Source organism: Talpa occidentalis, unplaced genomic scaffold (assembly GCF_014898055.3).
Source record: "Talpa occidentalis isolate TD23 unplaced genomic scaffold, MPIMG_talOcc4v2.1 talOcc4.3, whole genome shotgun sequence".
In the NCBI taxonomy this organism is placed as follows: domain Eukaryota; kingdom Metazoa; phylum Chordata; class Mammalia; order Eulipotyphla; family Talpidae; genus Talpa; species Talpa occidentalis.
In genome coordinates this window covers 123,452,687-123,467,795 of record NW_023603184.1, presented here as the reverse complement: position 1 = coordinate 123,467,795, position 15,109 = coordinate 123,452,687, and the positions used below count along the sequence as shown (strand labels likewise).

At 51.6% G+C, this 15,109-nt stretch overlaps 1 long non-coding RNA gene across 1 annotated transcript; it reads left to right on the top strand.

Moving 5' to 3' along the window:
• The first annotated feature begins 1,372 nt into the window (after positions 1–1,372).
• On the top strand, positions 1,373–7,305 carry LOC119254819 (uncharacterized). Its single transcript, XR_005127370.2, has 4 exons — positions 1,373–3,190; positions 3,396–3,523; positions 3,755–3,809; positions 6,888–7,305. It is a non-coding gene; the product is annotated as an uncharacterized LOC119254819 (long non-coding RNA).
• The last annotated feature ends 7,804 nt before the right edge of the window (positions 7,306–15,109 follow it).

Here is a 15,109-nt window from a genome sequence, read left to right as displayed (position 1 = left end):
TGGAAACCCAAAGTCACCCTCAGAGCTGGCCACACGCTGCGAGCTGGCGGAGAGCCAAAAATGGGGGATCCCCAAAGCCCACGTGTCTGCCTTTTGTATCCACCTGGCTGCTTAACCCCACCCTCAGGTCCCAGCCACCTTCCCTTTAGTGGTGATGGGATTTGGAGTTCCCAGTGTCTTTGGCTTTGACCTGGGGTGGGGGTGGAGTCCACAAAGCCTGTATGGAATTTGCTTTCGGACAGCCTTTTCCCCCTAACAATTTGATATTTCTTGACCTGGTGAATGGGAGTTCATTTTGTAATTCTCAAACTCTCCATTTGTACCATCTACCCTTATACACAGGTGCTATATTTCACAATTTAAAATGTTGGGAAATACTGGGAATAAAATAAGCTAGCTCATAAAAGTATCTTTTGATGGAAGAATCATAGTCGAATGTTGTTCATTATGTTTTTTATTACTTTTCAAATTTTCTATAATGTACACACGCCCTTTTATGACCAGAACCGGTCAGCTAAAGCTACTGAAAAGCCATGGCCGAACGCCCTGCCCGCGCGCGTCCATGAAAAGCAGCCGCTGGCGTTTTTACACGTCCGGAGAACTCGGCGGGGGTCCAGGCGGCCTCGTGGTTTTCCCTGCGCCCCCAGGCTCCCCGGAGCAGCAGCACCTGGAACCTCAGTGTCCAGGTGACCTCGCTTTTCAGTGCGGAGGCGCGTCCCGCCTTTACCGCCCGGGCGCGCAGGTGGACAGGCCTCGCGGCGGCCATGGCTTCCCCGCACCGCTCCGCTCCAGCGCGAGGGTCCTACCTGGCCGCGGGGGCGTGGCCACCAGGAGCGGCTCCGCGCTCGCCCCGCCCACCGCACCTGCGCCCCTCTGCCGCGCATGCGCCCGCCGCCCCTCGCGCGCGCCGCGCGGGCTGCCGGGGGCGTGGGGTGAAGTGGCGGCGGGGACCGGCCCCCAGCGCCCGGCGGGGAGGCGCCCGGTGCGCCCTGGCCCGGGGCCTCGCGGCGGGGGCGGGCGGGCCGGGCGCGGCAGGTGAGGCCGGGCCGCGGGCGGTGCGCAGGGCCGCCGGGCCGGCGGGGAAGCGCTGGACGCGGACGCCGGGGGCTCTGGGGCTCATCTGGGCCTGGAGGAGCACACGGTCGGGTCCGGCCCTGTGAGGGTGACCCCCGCGGCCGCGGGCTCGCTGCCGGCTCCTCGTGGCCCTGAGGGCGCACCCGGGTCGGGGCTCCCCTCTGTCCCGCGGGCTGTTTTCACTCCCGCAGGTTTAGGGTGGAGTTTGGGGCGCACGTTGTAAGCTTTCCGGGCTGAGCCCCCTCCCGCCCCAGGCCCGGCAGCGGGAGGGCAGAGCCGGTGCCCGGGTGTGCGCAGCTCGGGGCGGTGAGGGGGGGTCCCCGCCTTCGCCCCAGAGAGGAAGCCCCACTTCTCCCCGCTTCACCCCACTGTGGCCCCGCTGTAAATAGTTGTGTGCAAATTGGAGCTTCAACACCTGTTTCCTGTTTTTCGGGGCATCGGCCCGGAGTGGGGAGGCCCAAGCAGAGGGCAGCGCCATCTGTAACCCGCTGGGAAAGGCCACGCTGCCTGCAGCGGAGACGGGAGCCTGGTCCACTCCACGCGAGCTTCGCGTGTTGCTTATTTAAAATGTTCTCCCTTGCTCTCGTCGTAGCGTGAAGCGGATAGTGGGTTTGGGATTTTTTTTTTAAGATTTATTTATGCATACAAGAGCTGGCGTACAGGCCAGAGATGCAAGGGCGAGGCGGGGGTGAGAGGGTTCTCCAGAGACAGAGTGGGGAGCAGAAAAGGCAGATCTACCGAAATCCACTGCTGAGCGGAGCAGCGGGGAGACAGGAGAGGTCTGCTTTGCCATGTGGGTAGCTCCCTGGCCAGGGATCGAACTCGTGCTGAGACTTGACCCCTTGTGCCACCAGGGAGGCCCTGGGTTTAGTTTTGTGCTTCTGTGGCGACTAGCGACGCTGACAGGCTCTTCTGGAGCTGTGGGCTGTTGGCCCGTGTCCTCTGGAGGAGCCTCTATTCCAGTCCTCGAGTCACTTTCAAAATTGGTTTGTCTTTTTGTTAGTCGTCAAATGCCTCGTGTGTCCTGACCCACAGACTCTTACCTCTGCACACTGAGGCTTCGGGGCTTCTTATTCTTGGCTGAAACCGTCTTTGGAGTAATCCCTGCGCAGAGCGCGCTGATGCACTGATGGGGTTTTCTGCACCAGTGGCAGCCCTGGGAGAAACCCAGGATGTTTCCACAAATTTAATGCAAAATGAAGAGTTTCAGGTGTAGAATGTTAGTAACTGCCACGTATGTTTTATGCTAAAATGTGCAGATTTGCTGAGTAAGCATCATGTCATCTTTGAACGCGTTGGAAAATGTTTGCTACAAAATAAGTAGATCAGAATATTTATGGCAAGGGTTAGTATGTTTTTGGATTATATGCCTAGACGCTAGGATGCAGAGGTTTATCTATTCAGTTGACTAACATGAAAACACTGGCAGTAGGAACTGGCTCCCATTCCTTGAAAGACTTTCTAGGTCACACCACAAATCAAAATGAACTGAAATTAACCAAGTAACTGGGTGGGGGGGGGCACACGTCTCCTCTGTCCGCTGACCCCAAGTGCTGTTCCGGGGTCCATGTCTTTGGGGAGTGTCTCCCCTTCTCCCTCAGTTGGGGTGTTTGGCCTTCAGAGTCCTGTCTCCTGTAATCTTCCCTCCCATCCCCCCCATGGGGGAGCCCCTGAGGGCAGCGGGCTCACCTTTATCATATGCCTCCCTTTAACACCTGCTCCTGAGGCCACTCAGTACATGGTTCTGCGCACCCCCGGGGGTGGCCAGAGCAGGAACTGTGAAGGTGGTTTCAGTCCTGGAGGACCCCGCTGGCATCTGCACCTTCAAGCAAGGCCTGCCCGCCGGCCCCATCTTTCAAGGCCCTCCCTGCTCTGCTCCTCCCCCTCCTCCCCACACCCCCCACTGTACCCCTTAGGCCCTCCCTGTCCCCGGCTCTTTTCTTTCCCTGTCCCCAATGTCACAAACTGAAAGAGCAGCTGATTCGCAGGCCCCACTTCCAAGTGGAGACCCTCCTATCTTTGGACATCTCTGCTGGCGTGGCTCCTCTCCCCGACAGTGCAGACAACTCGCTGACTTTATGACTTTGGGGGTCTGGGGACCTTGGCAGAGATTATGGTGGGTACCTGAGGCTGCTGATACCCAAAACTCAGCCCTGACCACAGCGTCGCCTTCCTCTCTGGGGGCTCTGCCCTGTACGCCACACCCCCCCCCAAAGCTGTATCAACCACTGTTTCCTGCCCGCCCCTTTCTTCTGGTGAAGTCCCAGTAGCTCTGTGAGTGCTCCCCCCAAAGTCCAGTGGTGCCTCATCTCTGATTCCAGACCCTGCCCTGGCGGGAGCCTCTCTCCAAGAGCTGAGACCTTCGCACAGGGGAGCTGCTCCCTTTGGTAGAAGCTGCACAGCCACGGGGCAGCGAGTCTGAGAACCCCGTGGGACCGGGTCATGCTGGGTAAGAGTGGGAAGGGGAACCGGGCCTGTAGGATTCCTGGGGTGCAGTGTCAGGTCACTAGGAAGAGACATGGAGTACCTCCCCAAAGCAGGATGGCGGGAGATTTGTACAATTGTGATCTTTATAAAAACCGTTTCCTAAGAGAAATACCCTGTACCTTCAGCTGGGGCCATTTCTCTTTTGCCTGAAAACATTCATATAATCGATTCTGTGACGTATTTTCTGTTTCAGGCTAATTAACAGCGCCCCTGATGTTGACGAAGCACAGGGTGACCAGGAAGCTCGGGTAAGTGACACTCAGATGCGAGAGCTTTGATTACGACGCATAAATGAAAAACGAATCCATGTTAATAAAAACCATAATCAATGTTGTCATCGTCTCTGAAGATAATCTAATTCGTGGCTCCACCACATAAGTATCTTCTCATTTTGAGAGAAATATTTTATCCCCAGACTGCAATGAAATAAATTGCATACAGGTAGCGAGTCTCCCCTGGACGTGTTACTTTTCCCTGTTGTGGAACATCATAAAACAGAGCATCAGAAAAACCACTTCGGTGTTATTTTTCTAAAAGGACACACTAGATGTGTTTGGGGACGATGAAAGGCTATTCCAGCGATAAAGCGTGTTTATCATGTCGTTATGACACCGGGAGCTACCCCAGCTTCCCTCTCCGGCCTCGAGGAGGGCGTTCCTGCCCCGCGCCCCGGGGACCAGACGGTGTCCCTTGAGTGGTGCTGACGTCCCCGTACAGCACCGGCGCGGGTGCACAGGAGCAGGTGCAGGATTTAAGTGGAAACTTGAAATGGGCAATAAAGGTAGAGCCGGGTCACAGCCCAGGCTCTGGTCACGTGTCTGTGACACCTGCAGCCTCTGTGGCCAGTCACCCGCTGCCGCGCGCAGGCCAGGCTCGCTCGTGTGGGGGCTGTCCTCGCTGAGGCTGGGCTCCCCGGCTCCCCTGCTGGCAGGAGCAAGGGCACGTCACCTCTGCCTGGGCGAGGCTGGCCCCATGTCTTCATCCTGCCCGTGTTTGGCTTGCTGGCGCGCTCTTCCTCGCGCCCCCGTCTGTCTGCCTAACTCTCTTGAGCATCAGTCTCAGCTGCTTCCAGGTAGCCCTGCCTGACCCCCCCAGATGCGTGTCAGGGACCCCTTACCAGGAAGACTGAGGCATCTCAAGCTTCTCCGCCACAGCCCTTGCAGGCTCTGGTGACATTTTGGAAATTCAAACGGAAATGGAGGCAAGCATATTCCATGTCCTCTCGAAAAACAGTTAACCTAAAAATTCTGAGGTCCATGTGGAAGGCTCACGAGTCCCCACAGTCTCAGTGGAAATGTTTGTGATGATATAAATTTTATTTGGTTCGTTTGGTTTCAAAATTGGTGAAATATGTTGAGCCTTAGACTCTTAACATTTATTGTGATTGCTTGGTTGAAATTCACCATGTGAAAAAAGGGGGCGTTGAGGGGAGGGCAGACACTGCGAAGGTGTCCGCGGTGTATGAGGCACATTCTTTCCTTGACAGCTGACAAATTCATTTAAAGTGAAATATTTTGAGGGGAAAAAAAAACCCCTTTTTAAAATGGGGGTTTAAATATTGTTGGCCTTTGTATGGTTCCTTTAAATGCCCCTGGCTGTTCCCAGAGGGGACTTTTTTTTTTCTTTCTTCTTGGTGCTCCTGACCTTGGATGGTTTGCAAGCTTGCCCTGAAGTAAGGACACTGTGGAGCTGCCACACAAGTGCACATGAGTGTGTTAATGCCACAGTCTTCCCTGATGCCGGTGGGGTCTCTGCTGAATGAACCAGGGTTTGAGCCCTAGGTGAGACAGAAAGTGAAAGCCACAGTTGAACAATCAACTATGATCTTGTTTGCCAGGACACTGGATTTATACTGACCTGTGACAGCTTGAGCTGGACACGGGAATTTAATTCTATTCTGTTCTATTCTTTTTTTAAAGATTTATTTATTTAGGAGCCTCCCTGGTGGCACAGTGGGTTAAGACACAACCTATAAAGCTGTCTGCAGCCACAGCAGTGCGAGTTCGATCCCCGGCAAGGGAGCTTCCCACATGGTGCAGCAGACCTCTCCTGACTTGCCCACTGCTCCCCTCAGCAGGGTATTTCAGTAGATCTGCCTGTTCTGTTTCCCACTGTGTCTCTGGTGAGTCCTCTAACCCCCCACCCCCTGCATCTCTGGTCTGTACCCCAGTTCTTGTATGCATAAATAAATAAATCTTTAAAAAAAAAAAAAACAACAGGCAGACTGACTGAAACACACTGCTGAGGAGAGCAGCGGGGGGACAGGAGAGGTCTGCAGTGCCATGTGGGTCAGCTCCCTAGATGGGGATCGAACTTGTGCTGCAGTGGCTTTATAGTGCAGCGTCTTAACTCCTTATGCCCCCAGGGAGGCCTATCTGTTCTGTTCTTTTTTTTTTTTTTTTATTTTTGTAAAGGCATGGAACCAGCCACAGGGATGAGCTTTCAGTTATATAAAATTTTGTTTTATGAAATACCTTGGCCCCATTCATTATTTTGTCCTGCTCCTCCCGTAGGTGTAGACAACCTTCTTGTTTTTGGAAGCTGGAAGGGCCCAAACTTTGAAGTAGTGTTTTGTTTTCACTGTTTTATTTTTAATTGAAGCTGTATACAGCTGTGAATTAAACAGAATAAATTTCTAAATTTAACAATGAAGAAAAGGTGCAAAGGTTTTTTACTTGGGTTTAAAAGCTAGCCCGGAGCACAGGTTCAGGCTAGAAACCCAAACCCCCTCACTAAAAAAAAAAAAATGAGGTGAACTTGACATTAACTCCAATGCTGCTGCTCTGTGTGACTAGCAGGAGGCCATGTTTCATCCTAAAATGTTTTTCTGTAACCACATGGAATTCTTAAGACTTTTTAAAAATTACTTTTGGTAATTTTACCAATGGAGTTTTCATCAGCTTCTGTTACTGGTCCTGATAGTGACAGGGACTTGTGTATAGTATAGAAAATGTGAAGAGTAGAATAAAATAGAATGAACAGTATCAAAAAATGCTCTTACAACCTAGTATGTTTCCTTCCTAGTTTTTTCCCCAATATTTGCAGTTGTGAAATAGAATGCCTGTGTAGAAGGTAGGTAGTAGCTGGAGAATTATAAAATGAGCTTCCATTAAATAGATCAAGAAATGTAAAGTCACATCATATCATGATCTTCCTTCATAAGGAAGTCCCTATATGGCTGTCCCTAAATTTTTTTCTTTGCTTTTCATTACAGATCTTAGGTATATATCACTGCATATATCATTAAAACGTGATTTTAATTTTGTCTGGTATTTAATATTTAAAGAAATTAAATAATGTTCTGTTTCTGTCTTGACACTCAACAGTATGAAGACAAGACTAGTCCATCAACAGTATGAAGACAAGATTAGTCCATATTTTGGATGCAGCTTGAGACTTATTTCCACTGCTGTATAATATTCCACTCAATGTACAGCTGTTGTTTACTTTGTGTTCTGCTCACATAAGGGTTAAGGAGAGTGTGCTTACATCATCGCTAAAATTTTATGTTCTACTTCATCATTTAAACTGCAATATAAGTACTCTCCACATCATTAAAAACTATTCAGTGTTAGTGTATCTATCTAGTTTTTACATTTAATGTTGTATATATTGGGTGTTTTTATTTAGATGGTTTCAAATCATTTTACTGTAAATAAAGTGTTGGTGAACATTTTTACACATAAGGATTTTTTATCTGAATTTGAAAACATTTTCTTTGGTTATTTCAAAAATAAAATTATTATTGCCATTAAAAATGCAAGTATTTTAAATTTAAAGTTCCCTGCAGAGGGGTTTTGAATTTATTTTTCAGGAATAGTGAGGACAGATTTCCTAGTCTCATTAACATTTTAGTCTATCCATTTTTTCTCTTCAAGGCTCTGGACACAAATTTCCACCATGCTCTGCTGCTCCTGCCTCCGTGCTGGGCCCTCCCCTTCCCCGTGGGCTGTCATGGCTGTTCTCCACTTGACTCTGCCCCACAGGCCCCCCTCGTGGTACCTGAGTTTGGCCACCTGGGCCTTTCCATCCTCACATTTGGCCACTTGTCAAGGATTTACTGACAAGTGCTACTGATTGCCACCAGGTGGCGCCCTCCCCATTATTTTTCTCATGGTCCTCGCTGCCCTTCCCATTGCCCTGAAACACTTTTCTGCATCTTATTTACAGTCCACCTCTTATCCACAGTTTACCTCGTTCCTCCTCCCATTTCCCGCCTTACTCTCCCCCTTTCTCACGCCTCCTGGCGCTTTACCTTACCCATCCCACTGTCATCATCCTGCATTTCCCCCATTATACCTCCGGGCCACAAGGCGGCGACACCCGCGCCTTCATTATCGCAACAGGGAGCTGCTCTTGGCGCGGCCACTTCCCCTCCAGCTGGCGTTTCTGGACTCGATTTTCCCACGATGCCACCCCGGTCCACAAGGCGGCGACACTTGCTTGTCTAACCCCTTTATTTCGCCCTCCCCCCTCCGCCCCCGCAGCCACTCTTGGAGCGGCCACTTCCGGGCCTGCTCGCGTTTCGGTCCGTAATTTTCCCACGATACCACCCCGGCCCACAAGGCGGCGACATTCGCTCTTCTCGCCGCTCTATTTCGCCCCCCGGGAGCCGCTCTTGGCCACTTCTGGCCCCTCTCGCGTTTCGGTCTGCAATTTTCCCACGATACCACTCTGGTCCACAAGGCGGCGACACTCGCTCGCCTCGCTCCATTATTTTGCTGCCAGGAACCGCTCTTGGCGCGGCCACGTCCCCTCTGCCTGGCGTTTCTGGACTCAATTTTCCCACGATACCACCCCGGTCCACAAGGCGGCGACACGCGCTCCCCTAACACCTTTATTTAGACCCCCCCCCCCCAGCCGCTCTTGGCGCGGCCACTTCCGGTCCCGCCTGCGTTTCGGGCCGCGATTTTCCCACGATACCACCCTGGTCCACAAGGCGGCGACACTCGCTCTTCTCCCCGCTCTATTTCGCCCCCAGGGAGCCTCTCGCGGCCACTTCTGGCCCCACTTGCATTTCTGGCCGCGATTTTCCCACAATACCACCCCGGTCCACAAGGCGGCGACACTCGCTCGCCTCGCTCCTTTATTTTGCTGTCAGGAAATGCTCTTGGCGCGGCCACTTCCGGTCCTGCTAGCGTTTCTGGACTAGATTTTCCCACGATACCACCCCGGTCCACAAGGCGGCGACACGCGCTCTTCTCACCGCTTTATTTCGCCCCCCTGGAGCCGCTCTTGGAGCGGCCACTTCTGGTCCCTCTCGCTTTTCGGTCCGCAATTTTCTGACGATATCACTGCGGTCCACAAGGCGGCGACACTCGCTCTTCTAGCCCCTTTATTTTGCAGTCGGAACCTTCTGGTCCCGCTCGCGTTTCGGGCCCCGATTTTCCCACGATACCACCCCGGACCACAAGGCGGCGACACTCTCACTTCTCGCTCCTTTAGTTTACCCCCTGGGAGCCGCTCTTGGCGCGGCCTTTCACGTTCCGCCTGGTGCATCCTGGGAGCCTCAGAGTGATGACGTAACCGCCGAGGGCGCACTTAAAGGGCCGATACAGCAAAAGGCTGATAAAGTACCTGCCAGTGGACTGAAAGCGCCGCTGGCCGTTCGGGACAATGGCGGGAGCTGAGACAAGTGAGGACCGAACCGCGAAGCAGGGGGAAGGCGGGAATCTTGACTAAGAAAGCGGGACAGAACAAATGGTGGTGCGAAGCAGGGGCCGAGGGCGGGAGGCTTGACCAGGAAAGCTGGAGAGAACAAATGACGGCAGCAGAGGAAATCTGTCCTCATTATTCCTGAGAAATAAGTTCACAACCCCTCTGCTGGGAACTTTGAATTTAAAATACATTTTCAATGGAAGCAATAATTTTATTTTTGGACATGACCTAAGGAAATGTTTTCAAATTCAGATAAAAAATCTTTATGTGTAAAAATGTTCCCCAACACTTTATTTACAGTAAAATGATTTGAAACTATCTAAATAAAAATAAAACCCCCCAATATATACAAAATTAAATGTAAAAACTAGATACAATAACACTGAAGAATTTTTAACGATGTGGAAAGTACTTATATTAGTGTTAAATGTTGAAAGTGGAAAATTCTAGCAATGATGTAATTCCACCACAGAAGGAAAATATTAATGAAACATCCTCTCCTTACCCCTTATGTGTGAGTAGAACACAATGTAAACAATTGCATCGAGTGGACTGTTATACAGCAGGGAAAATAAAATCTAGCTGCATCCAAAATGTGGACTAGTCTTGCCTTCACACTGTTGAGTGACATCCAAGGCAGAAACAGAACATGATTAATTTAAATACTAAATATTAGACAACATTTTAATGATACATGCAGTGATACATACCTAAGATATGTAGTGAAGAGCAAAGAAAAAAAATTAGTGACAGCCATACAGGGGCTTCCTTATGGAGGAAGATCATGCTATGATGTGACTTTGCATTCCTTTGCCTATTTAATGGAAGCTCATTTTATAATTTTCAAGCTACTACCTACTGTTGCGAGCCAACCTCAGCAGTCTGGGTGTCAGGGGTTCCTGAAGGATGGGAAGGCGTCGGCGCAATTGTAGGAAGGGGAATGAGGAGACGCAGACACTTGATCAGGGTGTTGACATCATCCTGCTGAGAGTCTCAGCAACCCTTTATTTATACATTTCAAGCAAACCATGAGTGCATAAGCATATGCATTAAGGCAGGAAGATAACAATCATCACATCATTCTCAAGAACAGTCAAGTGTCTATTTGCCCACCTGCAGAGATCATGACATTTATTATTTTTTGACTTAAAGAAGGTACAGTTGCTCAACAAAAGTGTTCTTAGAGTAGTCATTTACTTTAAACAACCAAACAGTCATTTTATTACTAGCAAAAAGCTTACTCTACTACTGCAAGTAACATTTCTATGTTTGCCATAGTGAAGGATTAACTAAGGGCTAGGGGAAACAAAGGGCAGGAAGTTACCTGGGGGAAGGGAGACAAAGGAATTTTTTCTAACTAAACTACAAAGTTTAGACTAACATATAGCCAAATGATTAAAGCAAAAAACAGAAGGCTTTTATTTAGAAATTATCATCTATATTGTTTTAGCTTGACCAGTCATAAAATTGCTATTGTCTTATTCTTGAATGCATACTCTAACAGCTACCATACCAATTGTCACCTCCAAGGGAATCAGCCCTAAACAAACAGGAAGAATTTAGCAGGAGTCAGCTATGGCGCCTCCTGGCTTATTAGAAATTTTCTTACACAGAAATTTTCTTACACTTGGAGCATGGATCACGTCTGCCACCCAACTGCTATCTTTAAAGTAACAGAATTTCCTTCTCCATTTAGCCCTTGCCTCAAAAGACCACATCTCCATATTAAAGACTTGGCCAAGGGATGTTTATAGCCTTTTGTTCCTAGAAGTTTTTTCACTTGTTAATGTAAGGCCAAATGTTGACTGCCTTTTGGCAGAGAAAGACCAATTTTATAAAAAAATGTAATAATTGTATTATGCAGTGCCATTTGCCATCAAATTGGTTATTCAGTAATTGATAAGTATTTGCAGTTTTAAATGCGTATTTTTAGCAATGACAGAAACTAGCCATAAACAAATGAGGAGAATCTTGGAGTCAGCTAACGAGATTCCTGATTTTTCAGAAATCTGCCCCAGGCCCAGACTTTTGTCAGACGAGTAGCGTGGCTCCCAATAACCTACCTTCTACACAGGCATCTATTTCACAAGTGCAAATATTGGGGAAAAAACTAGGAAGGAAACGTGCTAAGTCAGAGTACTTTTTGATACTGTTCATTCTATTTTATTCTAGTCTTCACATTTTCTATACTATACACAAGTCCCTGTCCACTATCAGGACCGGTAACAGAAGCTGATGAAAACTCCATTGGTAAAATTAACTCCTTGCTCCTTGGCAGGGGAAAGTAATTTTAAAAAGTCTTAAGAATTCCATGTGGTTACAGAAAAACATTTTAGGATGAAACATGGCCTCCTGCTAGTCACACAGGTGAGGGCAGAGCAGCAGCATTGGGAGTTAATGTCGAGGTCACCTCATTTTTTCTTTAGTGAGGGGGTTTGGGTTTCTAGCCTGAACCTGTGCTCCAGCTAGCTTTTAAATCCAGAAAAACAACTTTTGCCCCTTTTTTCATTGTTAAATTTAGAATTTTATTCTGTTTAATCCACAGTTGTATACAGCTTCAATTAAAAATAAAACAGTGAAAACAAGACACTACTTCAAAGTTTGGGCCCTTCCAGCTTCCAGATACAAGAAAGTTGTCTACACCTACAGGAGGAGCAGGACAAAATAATGAATGGGGCCAGGGTATTTCATAAAACAAAATTTTATATAACTGAAAGCTCCTCCCTGTGACTAGTTCCTTGCCTTTACAAAAAGAAAAAAAAAAAGAACAGAATAGAATGGAATTCCGTTCTATTCCAGCTCAAGCTGTCACAGGTCAGTATAAATCCAGTGTCCTGGCAAACAAGATCATAGTTGATTGTTCAACTGTGGCTTTCACTTTCTGTCTCACCTAGGGCTCAAACCCTGGTTCATTTAGTGGAGACCCCACAGGCAGTAGGAAAGATGGGGGCATTAACACACTCATGTGAACTTTTGTGGTAGCTCTACAGTGGCCTTATTATAACAACATGTTCTCTGTAACATAAGCCAGCTTTATCGCCGGAATATTATTTCTTCATCTTCCTCAAACACATCTAATGTGTTTTTTTAGAAAAACAAAGGTGGGTTTTTTTAATGCTCTGTTTTATGAATGTTCTATAATAGGAAAAAAGTAACATGTCCAGGTGGGACTCACTACATGTATGCTATTTATTTTATTTCATTGCAGTTTTGTGATAAAATATTTTGTTGCCAGCTCAAAATGAGAAGATACTTGTGTGGTGGAGCCACGAATTAGATTATCTTCAGAGACGATGACAACATTGATCATTGTTTTTATTAACATGGATTCATTTTTCATTTATGCATCGTAATCAAAGCTCTCACATCTGTCACTTACCTGAGCTTCCTGGTCACCCTGTGCTTCGTCAACATCAGGGGTGATGTTAATTAGCCTGAAACAGAAAATACGCCCGGGATTGATTATGAGTGTTTTCAAGCAAAAGGGAAATGGCTCCAGCTGAAGGTACAGGGTATTTCTCTTAAGAAAAGGTTTTTATAAAGATCACAACAATTGTACAGATCTCCCGCTGTCCTGCTCCATGTCCCTTCCCAGTGACCTGACGCTGCACCCCAGGAATCCTACAGGCCCAGTTCCCCTTCCCACTCTTACCCGGCATGAACGGGTCCCGTGGGGTTCTCAGAGGCTGTGCAGCTTCTACCAAAGGTAGCGGCTCCCCTGCACGAAGGTCTTAGCTCCTGGCGAGAGGATCCCACCTGGGCGGGGTCTGGAATCAGAGATGGGGCAGCTCTGGACTCGGGGAGCACTCACAGAGCTACTGGTACTTCACCAGAAGGGGCGTACAGGAAACAGTGGTTGACACACCCGGGGGAGTACAGGACAGAGTCCCCAGAGAGGAGGGCGATGCTGTGCTCTGGGTCAGGGCTGAGTTTTGGGTACCAGCAGCCTCAGGTACCCACCATCATCTCCACCAAGACCTCCAGACCCCCAAAGTCATAAAGTCAGCGCGTTATCTGCACTGTTCCACGCCAGCCAAGATGTCCAAAGATAGGAATGTCACCACTTGGAAGTGGGGCTGCTCTTTCAGTTTGTGACATTGGGGACAGGGAAAGAAAAGAGCAGGGGACAGGGAGGGCCTTTGGGGTGCAGTGAGGGAAGCAGGGAGGAGCAGAGCAGGAGTGAAGTGTGCAGGGAGGGCCTTGAAAGATGGGGCCGGCAGGCCTTGTGTGAAGGAGCAGATGCCAGGGGGTCCTCCAGGCCTGCGACCACCTTTGCAGCTCCGTTTTACCCACCCCCCCATCGCGGAACCGTGTGGCCTCCGGAGCGACTGTTTCTCCAGCCCTTTCTTTGGAGGCTTAAGCTAAAGGCAAGCCCGCTGCCCTCAGGGGCTCCCCAACAGGTGGAGATTACAGGAGACAGAACTTTGCAGGCCAAACACCTGACAGAGGGAGAAGGGAAGATGCTCCCCAAAGACATGGACCCCCAACAGTGCTTGGTGGCAGCGGGCAGAGGAGGCACCGCCTGCGATACCTTGATACTCTGGGGGGGCACCGGCTCTCCTGCCTCCAGTCACACTGGGGTGAAGTGGGGCTTCCCCTCGGGGCGTAAGCAGGGACCGCCCCCCACTCCCAGCTGTGCACACCCGGGCACCGGCTCTGCCCTCCCGCTGCCGGGCCTGGGGCGGGAGGGGGCTCAGCCCGGAAAGCTTACAACGTGCGCCCCAAACTCCACCCTAAACCTGCGGGACTGAAAACAGCCCGTGGGACAGAGGGGAGCCCCGACCCGGGTGCGCCCTCAGGGCCCACGAGGAGCCGGCAGCGAGCCCGCGGCGGCGGGGGTCACCCTCACAGGGCCGGACCCGACCGTGTGCTCCTCCAGGCCCAGATGAGCCCCAGAGCCCCCGGCGTCCGCGTCCAGCGCTTCCCCGCCGGCCCGGCGGCCCCTGCGCACCGCCCGCGGCCCGGCCTCACCTGCCGCGCCCGGCCCGCCCGCCCCCGCCGCGAGGCCGCGGCCAGAGAAGTCATGGCCGCTAAGAAGGAAGCAGCAGCCCCTGCCTGCGCCGCTGTCTCCTCGCCGGACACGGTGCGCGCGGCCGGGAAGCCGCCTCCGCTCCCTGCCGCCCGGACCCGCCAGTCCGCTGGGCTCCGTGAGTCGGTCCCGGGTCCGAGGGGCCCACACGCTTCTCAAGAGGGGAGAGGGACGCGCTGGGGGGAGCGGCCCTCTTGGCCTGGGGGAAGCCACCGGCGAGGGAAGAGGACGGGGAGAAGGGGGGACGGGGTGGGTGGCTGGGGGGGGCCGCAGCCTCTCGCGTCTCCTGCTCCCAGCCACACCTCGGCGCCGGTTCCTTTCGTGTGGGGGCTCCACAGAGCCGGGGTCCAGGCGCTCACCACCCCCCCAGAACAGGAAGTGAGTCCAAGGGGTCACCTGCACCTGCTGGCCCGGGGGGACCTTCCGGGCCGGCTCTTCCCGCGTCTCCACCTCCGCCCCCGGGAGCCCGCCGGAGAGACGCGCCGGGCAGGGCCGCGGAGGCGCAGAATTGGGCCTCCCCGTGGCCTCTCGAGGCTCCGGGCGCCCTGGGGACCGACTTGGTTGGCAGGAGATCGGGCTGGGCGGCTGCGGGTCAGCGGCTCGGCCGTTGAAGTCCGGAGGGAAAGTTTGACAGAGCGGCCCACCCCCTCCCCCGGCGCCCCTCGGCTCCCGCCGCAGCCCGGTGGCCGCCGCCGCGCCCTCGGCCGCTGCTGTCCTGTCCGTCGCGCAGACGGAGCCGGAGCCGGGGGCAGGCGGAGCCCGGAGGCGCGGAGGACGGTGCCCGCGTGACCGCGCCCCGGGCGCAGCAGACGGGTCCGGCCGAGCGGAGGCCGCGGAGGAGGCGGGCGCGGGCCGGGAAGC